Genomic DNA, 10,351 nt, shown 5'->3' with positions numbered 1-10,351 from the left:
TTAGTTTTGAAGGAAGTTAGGGTACTTAGGAATCATAATTGAGGAAGGCATTCTAGGCATGGGGTCGGGGTGGGGGAGTAGGGGGGGATATTTAGTACAACTGCACTGAATGGGAAGATGAATTGTCAGCGTGAAAATTAGCAAATGGGCCAGTTTGGCAGGATCATGGCGTGTGGGCGTGGGTGTGGGTGTGGGTGGGTGTTGACTGGGAAAGCAAAGGGTAAGAAAACTTGAAAAGGTAGAAAGGGGTCAGGCTTTGAAGTGCTAAAAATGCTGAACAAAGGATTTTATACTTGATCCTGGAAGTAGTACAGAGATATTGGTCTTTAATGAATAGAAGGAGTGACATGGTCAGACTTGCCTTTTAGGAAAATTTCTGGGAACTGAGTGGAATATGGGTTGGAATGGAGAGACATTAGAATCACAGAGACCAATTCAAAAGTTATTATAAAAATATAAGCAAAAATAGTAGTCATGAGTGTCTGAATTAAATTTGTGATGTTATGAAGATAGAAATAATAAGATGTGACAAATTGGATATATGAAGTAACTGAGAATCAAGGAAGGTATAAAGGTTTACCTGAGTAATTTGAAAGTTACCTTGATCCTTGATAGTAAGAGGAAAGTTGGGAAGAGGGAAGAGTTTGAACGTAAAGATAATAAATTTTGTTTTGAACATGTAGAGTTTGAGATGACTATTAGACATTCAATTAAAACATTTGCGCTCAAAAGAACAATTAGGACTGGTTGTATAAATCTGGGTACTAGCTACATAGGCAAAAATACTTGAACCCAGGGGAGCTAATGACTTAGCCAAATAATGTTAGAGAAAAGAGAATAGAGCCTATGTCAGTATCTTGGAGGACTCCCATAGGTAGGTTTTCTGATCTGAATGATGATCCAGCAAAGGAACCTGAGGAGTGGTCAGACATATAAGAGGGAGACCTAGGAGAAAGAAGTCTCACAAAAACCCAGAGAGATGAATATACAGAAAAAGAGAGATTGACAGTGGGAAAAAAAGGGCAGACATATCAAGAAGGATGAGTAGTGAGAAAAGTATGGTATGATCATAGGATCATAGATGGAAAGTTGAAAGGGATCTCAAAGGTCTGGTGCCTTTCATTTTTCAAATAGTTCTCTATTACCTCCAAGATAAAATACAAACTTTCCCATCCTGCAATTAAAGCTGTGAACAACTTGGCTGGAACTTACTTTTCCAGTGTTAAGTGTTCTTCCCCTACTTTTTGGTCCATCCAAACTCCTTCTTCCCATATGACATGCCTTCCTCTCCACCAACTCTTAGAAAGCCTAGTTTTATTCAAAGGTTAGTTCAAAAGCCTTTTCCTATGTGATATTGCTATTATCAACTTATATTTATTTTGCATATATTTATTTGGTATATACTTACATAAATACAATGGACAACTAGGTAGCACAATGGATACCGATATCTAGTTCTGAAGTTAAGAATACCTGAGTTCAAATCTAGCATCATACACCAACTGGTTGTGTGACCATAGGTAAGCCACTTCACCCTATTTGTCATAGTTTACTCACCGATAAAATGATATATTTTTGCTTAGAAAACCCCAAATGGAATCATGAAGAATTGGACCAAATGAAAACAACTGAACAACCATATGCATACATACTGTCTCTTCTATCTGCTGAGAAAATTCTGAAGTCTTGAATGCGAGAAGCTCTCATGTTATTTATTTTATTGACTTTCTTTTAATTGAGATATAAATGATAGTACAATGATATTTTTACAGATAGAATAGCAAACTGGCACTTTTGTGATGATTTCTCCATATTCCATCCTAGCAATGTAGATAATCTTTCATTTCATTCTAACCCCAAGATTCTATTGCAATGCAATTCTCACATTGGGGAAAGTGCTAGATGATTTGATTTAGAGTCCTAAAGTTTTCAGTTCACATCCCACTTGTACCTGACAGCTAAAGTTGATTCAAGCTCTCTCTTGTGTCCATTTTTTTTTTTTATCATTCTTTCTTCTGTGTCTTTCAGAGGTTCTATAGTATTGAATAAAAGACCTTAGATCAAACCTTTCCTCACATGTTTTTATTTATTTATTATGCTTATTAGCTGTGTAACTATACCTTTGAGTTTCCTCACGTGTTAAACGCATGAATAATAACTGCAGTACCACTTTTAGAGAACTGCTATGACTTTCAAATGAGATAGTGACTGTAATAAACTTTGCAAACTTAAAAGTTTATGCTATTATTATTGCTATTTTTTAAAATATCGAGCTAGTAAATGATGAGGGGGACACAGAACATCTTCTCCTTGATGAACTACTAAAACTAAAGCTGTATCCTAGGAAACTCATCTAGGAAGAGCAGTTTCAAAATGTTAAATCAGGAGTGGATTATAGAATTGATTGTTCAACCAGTAAGCATTTTTAAATATCTGCTCTGTGGCAGACATTATGCTAAATCCTACATTTATAAAGAAAAACTGAAGTCCTTGAATTCAAGGAGCTTACTCTCTGGCCCAGTCATGGGGTTATTTATTTTCCCTGGGGTAGCACCATTCACCTACTTAAAGCTATGGTATTATTTTAGCTATTGCAATAATTTCTTAACAGGTCTTCTTACCTCAACCCTTCTTTATCACCCCCAACTGCCACCATTCTATATTACTTGCCTTTCTTATTGTTGCTATGATTATCTTCCTTTTGCTTAAATGTGGTCTTTTTGCTCCTTTTCTCAAAATCCTTCAATTACTTCCTTTTGCCTTTCAAGTAAAACTCAATCTCCTTTGACTGACATTCAGATCTTCACAATCTGGCATTTCTTTTTCAAGTCTTATCTTGTATTACTTACTCCTTAACTTCTATTTTACACTTTAGTCAAATTAGACAATTCTCTGTCTCCTGAGCACACTTTAAAATTTGCCATTCCTCATGCTCTTTGTTCATGCTGTTTTCTGTTCCCAGGATACATTTTCCTCCCTTATTTCTTTTTCTCTTGTTGAAACAGTGCTGATTTTTTTTTTTAAGTTCAACTCAAATGATGCCTCCTCTAAGAAATATCTGTTCCCACCAATTTGTAATGAGCTCTATTCAATCATATAATTCTTTGTGCTTCTCCTATGTACTTGTCTCATATTATTTTATAATATAATTTGTGTGTGTGTATGTGTGTGTGTGTAGGGAGGGCAGTGACGTAGGGATGGCTTTAGGAATGCAGAAGATCTACTTACCACCAACCAATTATCTAGTAGGGTAAGGAAATATCCATTGAAGGAAAAGAAAAGGAGATAAGAAAGACAAATGACCTGCATGGCTCTCTTCAGTTCTGACTATCTGCAGCAGTAAGTCTGATTCACAAAACTGTGAGTATGATAGTGAATGTCAGGGCAGGAGGGAGGCAAACGTTTCTTATTATTGATGTTGCAGTTCTGTTTAATTAAATACCTTACCTCTGAGTTAATGCATCCTCTTCTTTGGTGTGGTAAAAGGGAAGCCTCAGATGGGATGCATGAGTTGTAATTTTTAAAAAAATAGATGCTAACCCTAAAAGAATCTTCAGCTTGGATGTAGTTTTCAAGGAACCATATTGAGGGGATCCTGAGCAACATATATATGAATCTTATCATCTTCTAGATTGTAATCTACATGAAGGCAGGGACTATATCCGATATAAGAATTGAACTAAATTCTTTCTGAGGTTTGAAGTCTGATGCTGTCCCAAACCCTTTTGGTTCTACTCAAATACTCGTTCTTAGCTTTGAGCTGTTAGGAATTAAAAGTAGAGAGGATTCTCAATAAAGGACCCATGATTACTGGAACAATCCCTTCCCATTAATATTACACAGTCCTCATGTAGACAGTAATGATGCAAAAAGCATTTTTGTTTCTTAACTAGATCCTCACGTACAAGTTCTTATTTGAGGAAAATATATTTGATGGTATTGTGACACACTGAAAAACTCAAGCAATACAAGCACACACATTTATAAATAAAAGAAGAAATGTATGTTTGGGGCAAGGTTTAACAGGCACTGATGTGTGTCAAAAGGTGATGCCAATTAGGCTTTTAGTTGATGGAATTATTACCAGGCTCTCTCCCACTGAGATCACAGAAAGGTTCACCTTTACTCCTGCCTTGTTTCTAAAGTGATATTTCAAGAGAGTTGGTAATGTGTTTGTTTGTTTTTTTAAATTATCTCTGCCTGTAAGCAAAAAAGGAATTAAAAAAAAAAAAAAAAAAAGAGTGATCTGTGTTTCTGAGCAAAAGACTGAGAATAGATTTCCTAAGCAGCAAGTCTTCCACTGACTTGTTCTGTGATTACATCATACTTGAGTTTGCTTGGTTGGTAAATGAGAACAATAACTTCTCAAATGGTATGATACTATATTTCATAGGAATGGTTGTGAATTTGAATTTAATGTTTTAAAAGGGCATGAAATTCTTTATAAGAAAAATGGTAGGCAATGGAAGGGAATGCTACTTAAATGTATAAAATTTGACTGTGGATGTTAAAAGATTAGTCCAGAATCATGAAGTCTTCATGGAAATATAATAATTTAGTCACATTCTCATCCAGTACATTCTTTGAAGCTAAACTGTTACTCTTCGGGGAAGAAATTTGAAAATTAATTTTTTCCTTAGTAGAAAGAGGTATCTTCCATATTCTTTTGTGTGGTAAATGGGAAGTCTCAGATGGGGTGCATGAGTTATATTCCATATTTCCTATCTACCACATAATTCCATAATACATATACCAAATATGAATACCACACCATATTCAATTTGATTCACCCTAATGTTGTGTAAAATATGTTATTGTGCAATATTTTAAAAAATAAGATATTTATTAAAATTTATTTACTGACTCTCCAAACTCGAAGAAAATAGTTCTATTTTGCAGGATACAAGGAGAAATGTCCAAATTATTCTGCCTGAGGTCACTTTTCTCTACTTTGGAAATATTAGAGGCAGCTGGAATTGAAAAATTCCATTTCCTGGGCTCATATGAACACTAGTAATTAGAGAAAATTGAAATAATGATCACTGAATTTGGCTTCCATCTTTCTTTGTTAACTGGAAACTTCCATAAATTAGCTGTCTTTCCCCCTGTGATCCATTTTTTTTTTTTTTTTTTTTTTGTAAACAACTGACTTCAGCTTTACTTCATTTTAGTTTCTGTAGTATAAAAACATTAAGACTGTCTTTATGAATTGATCTTTAAAAAGAAGTGGAACACATTTTCCTATGGCATGATGGTTTTTGATACTTACTTTTGGGGAGGAGATTGTTTCAAAATTAGATTTCTTGGCTATTGAGAACCTTCAAAATTCAGGAGAGAGGAGAGCAGGAAGGCTTCAGCTGTGATAGCCTTTATTCAAAATTGCTGGATTGATGTGTCTTCCAAGCCAGAAATATGCTCTCTCAATCTCTGGCATCTCTGCAGAGACTACTAATTTCTGATAATAATGTATTGATTATTTTTTCTGTTTCAAAAAAACACTTACTAATTCTTGGAATGAGTATATTCTAAGTTTCTTTAGCCTAGTAAAGTAAAGCAAGTTGTAATTTTCTAACTCTTTTTACAACAAAAATGCATTAATGAATTTTTTTTTTTTTTGTAAATATGCATCCTTTTTCTCTTTAATTTATTTGGTAGTGTGTATGTACTAGTGGGTCAAAGGAGATAGGCATATTTCCACATTGCTTTCAAGAATGGCTTATCCACTTTCCAGCTGCTCTCTTATTTCCACTAACAATGATCATTTCCCCTTTTTGCCATTTTCTTCAATTTGATGGTTGAGAAGTGAAACCTCAGAATGGTTTTAATTTGTGTTTCTCATATTAGTAATATGAAGTATTCTTAAAAATATTTTTAATGATGTAGGTATTTTTTTTTTAAAGAAAAACTGCCTGTATGAACAGGCTTCTATGATCTTTTGATCATTTGTCTATTGGGTAATGGTTCTTGTTCTTCCACATTTGAATTAATTTTCTTGCTTATCAGACCTTTATCTGAGAAGCTTGTTGCAAATTAACCATTTCAGAGTTTACAGTGAGAGCAAAAAAAAAAAAAAAAAAAAAAAAAAAAAAGAGAGAGAGAGAGAGATAGAGGGTTTGCTGTAAGAAGGTGGTGTACTACAATATAGATGAATTGTAAATCCCTGTCAATACTGTGGTGGGGCTTAGAAATGCATCACTCTGGATAGAGATTAAAAAAAAGTCACTCACTCATTCAACCCAGAAATCCATGAAGGAACATTTAGAATTATATGGAGAACCTGGGATAGACAAAATATTTTCTACAATAAACAAAATATTTTCTAGCTCTGCTTCCTTCAGAAATCTTACAGAAAGAGATGGCCTTTCTCTTGTCAAGGCAAACCCTCTACACTCAGTGATCCCATTCCAGCCTGCCTTGTCTGGCATATTGACACCTCTATCATTTCTGCTCTGTCCCTAATTTCTAATAATATCTTGGGTTTTTTTTTTTTTTTTTTTTTTTTTGTTGCTTCTGACTGCAAAGACACTAAAACAACAAACAAAAAAAACCCTCTTCATTTGATTTGTTCATCTCTACTAGTTATCATCCTATACCTCTCCTCCTAGTCCTTTTGTGATTAAACTTGAAAAGACCATCAGCCTTTTTTTACTTCCTTTCCTCTTATTTTCTTCTTAATTCTTTTTGGTCTGGTTTCAGACTACCTATTTAAGCAGAATTGCTATTTCCAAAGTTTCTAATAATCTTTTAATTGACAACATTATAATTCTCACTAAGATGCAAATCAAAGAGGTAGTAGCTATTCATTTCTAACAATCTTCAACTGACCCATCTCCTCAATCTCTTAAAAATATATTCTAAATCTTTATATTCTTCATATAATGAAAGACTTTTGGTCCTCTTTTAAAGAAGTTTTAACTATAATGGAGGAGAATTTGGGTAGGGGGTTTTCTTCACAGTGTACCTGAAACTACATCATGTCCAGGAGTGAAGCAGGACTTATATAGAGTCTTGGTATATTGCCATCTTCTTTGTTTATGTTGCTGGACTATCATCTATATGATACATACACATAGAGAAAATTACATTTAATCCTTTAATTCTACAATTACTCAAACATGACCAAAGGCTTTGACCTTGAGGGCTAGAATTACATATTAACCAGTGCATCAGCCACCAGCATAGCTTAATCCTGTCTAATATAATTGGATCAGTGTGATCTATGATGAACTTAACTCATCCTTTCCTTGCTTTTGTATGAATTGAATTTGGTAATTTGGAGATAGTTTTCCTGTAACAATATACAATAAATGCTGCCCCAAAATTGCTCTTTTTCTGAGAGATTTTCTCAGTTTGTCAGGTTTTTTGGAGTTTGATCTTCTATGTGCACCAAAGCACCAAGAGAAATTACAGGTCTGGAAATGGGTAGTATGCGAATTAATCAATCAGTTAATTGATCAATTAGTATTTACTAAATGCCTCCGATATTGAATGATAAACAATTATTTCTCACTCTTTAGAGTAGTCTCTCAGCCCTTGTCTATTTATGTATTCTTACAATGTGTTCTTTGCAAATGCTCACTTCCCCAACTCTAATATCTCAATTAATGTTTGAGGGTGTGGAACCATTTTTCCAAGGAGTTTTGATTGATTTTTGACATAAAAATAATCCCTTCCAACCTTCATTCTTCCATTAAGCATCTTCTTAGTATCCTTTATAAAAAGAATAAAAAAGAAATAATATAAAGGCAGTTCTGCAAAACTGACCACATCAGTCAACCTTAACAATATACATGGTATGAGTATGGCATACTTATCTGTCAGTGCTCTAATCAGTTTTCTAAAACTATAAGACAAATAGCATCGAAAATGCTATCTGCCACTGATAGGGAGAATTTCCTCAACTCAGAGTTCCCTATACCAAAGAAATCACAGGTTAGCAAAGTCAAGGGAAGCCAAATAGAAAGCCTTTTTCTATACACACTGAGGTATAATGGCCTCCATCAGGTAGACTATCCTTCACGTTCTACTCTCTTCCCTCTTCACCCTGCTCCAGACTCAGTGGAGATTGTAAAAGATATATGAACACAGAATAAGAAATAATAGATATATTACAAACCATGGTCTTCTCTAACCTTGGATTGCCCAAACCCTTGAAGCAAAAATATAAAACCCAGCTAGAACTAGATTAAAATATAACTGAGAAATTTTAATAAAATAAATAATAAAAATACAATACAACATAAGGTTATGTTAGTTTATATATATTTAAACTCAATATGTGACAGTGGGGATCATTTCTAATTGAATTTGACTTATTTGCAGTTTATTAATGGTCTTGTTAAACTGTGATTTCCAGACATGAACACAGTATTTCTGGTATGGTCTAACTAACATAGTGGATTGAGAGATTATCATTTCTTATCTTCTCAAAGTTTACTCTTAATACAGCTCAAGATCCCAATGATTTTTTGATAATCCCAATGTTCATTCTTATTGAGGTTTCAGCAAAACCCTAAAATCTTTTTAGATAACTGCTTCCTTCTAATCTTAGTTCATTGATCTTCTACTTATTAAATTGATTTCTAATCTAAATATAAAACTTTAGATTTATCCCATATTAAATTTTGTTTTATTAGATCTCTCTTAATGTTTTAACCTGTCAAGACTTATTGGATCCTGACAATGTCTTCCAGTGTATTAGCTATACCTCCCAAGTCTGTTTCATCTAGAAATCTAATGAGCATGACATTTATGTCTTCATATAAGTCACTGATAAAAAAAAAAATTTAAACTACACAGGGCCATACACACCTCCTGAGGGCAATCTACTAAAAATCTCCTTTCAATATTCAACATTAATGACTTTTTTTTTTAGATTGATCACTCTCCAATTTTATATCCAACTAACTATATTATTATCCCACCCTTTGTTTCTTAATGTGTTTTTGTATCAAGAACCCCTTTGTCAGTATAGTGAAGTCTATGGACTCTTCATAATAATGTTTTAAAAGCACTGTTTTATAAAATAAAGCAATTATATTGAAATAAAAATGCAATTTTTTTTCCTCATGCAATTTCGCAGATTTTCCCTGAAATAGATCCACAGACCTTCAAAAGGTGCAGGTTAAGAATTGCTGATCATGTCAGGCAACAAAGATTTATTACATATGTGCATTTTGTTCCACTCTATGTTAAGTGCTAGAGATATAAACGAAGAAAAAATATGGTTCCCTCTCCTAAAAGACTTCACATTCTAATGAAGAAAACAATATGTAAATAACTATGTATGAATAAGACAGATGCAGTATAATTGACAGGTAATCTTAGACTAACGGCACCAGTAATTATGGAATGGATAGAAAAAGGCCAGGAACAGACTCCTGAAAAAAGTGGGTTTTAATATGAGTCTGGCTAGATAAGCCAGAAGGTAGCAAAAAGGGAGAGAATTCCAGGTATGGGGATTAGTCAGTAAAAAATAGGAGATGGGTGATGGCATGTTATATGGAGGGAACAGCAAATCATATCTGGATCATAGAGTTAGTGCAATGGAGTCAAATATTAGAAAATTGGAGAGATATAAAGGGGGAAAATTACATACGTATATCTATATTATATATCTAAGTAATATAATGGCAAAATTGCTTCCTCTTTAGACCTCCATAAATCATCTAAATCTCTTCATATTGTTTCTTCATTTTGTTCTTGTATTTCCTGTGTGTGTGTGTGTGTGTGTGATATATTCTTACCTGATTGGGGGGGGAAATAGGGTGAGGCAATTAGTGTTAAGTGACTTGCTCAAGGTCACACAGCTAGCAAGTGTTAAATATCTGAGGTTGGAATTTGAACTCAGTGCTCCTGTCTGCAGGGCTGATACTCTACCCACTGTCATCTAGCTGCCCTCATAATATATTCTTAATAAGACTACTTTGCCCTATCTTGTTTCTTTTCAAGAAAGATTACCTACTCAAAATCATTCCACAAAGTTTCTTGTTTCAAATTTGTCTTTTTTGTTTTAAGATTTCTATTTTCCCTTCCTTGTTGCTTAAACTTTGGGCTTTGGTATTATATGTATATATGTATGTGTATGTAATTTTCTCCTTTGCTCCTTCTTTTTAACTTTAAATCTTTTGACTAAATACCCTTCCAGAATCCAGTCATTTATACACTTCAAATCATGGTTTAGAAATACAAAGCTACTCTAAGATATATTATTAAACAGCTTTTCACTTTCTATTTATTGTTCCTGACTGTAAAAGTCCTCATGATTTGCAGAAATCACATCTAAAGGTAAGAAAAAAGATTTCACTAATTTTTGTGAACATACATGATCCAACAATATAGTGTAATGGGC

General features: G+C 33.8%; 1 long non-coding RNA gene across 1 annotated transcript in view; it reads left to right on the top strand.

The window, feature by feature from the left end:
- The first annotated feature begins 3,289 nt into the window (after positions 1–3,289).
- LOC141555269 (uncharacterized) overlaps positions 3,290–10,351 on the top strand; it is a 47,422-nt gene continuing 40,360 nt past the window's right edge. The window contains exon 1 of the long non-coding RNA XR_012486135.1: positions 3,290–3,360. This is a non-coding gene — a long non-coding RNA (uncharacterized LOC141555269). The remainder of the gene's footprint in view (positions 3,361–10,351) is intronic.

The sequence above is a fragment of the Sminthopsis crassicaudata genome, chromosome 1, assembly GCF_048593235.1.
Source record: "Sminthopsis crassicaudata isolate SCR6 chromosome 1, ASM4859323v1, whole genome shotgun sequence".
NCBI classification, from domain to species: domain Eukaryota; kingdom Metazoa; phylum Chordata; class Mammalia; order Dasyuromorphia; family Dasyuridae; genus Sminthopsis; species Sminthopsis crassicaudata.
This window is presented reverse-complemented; position numbering and strand designations above follow the sequence as displayed.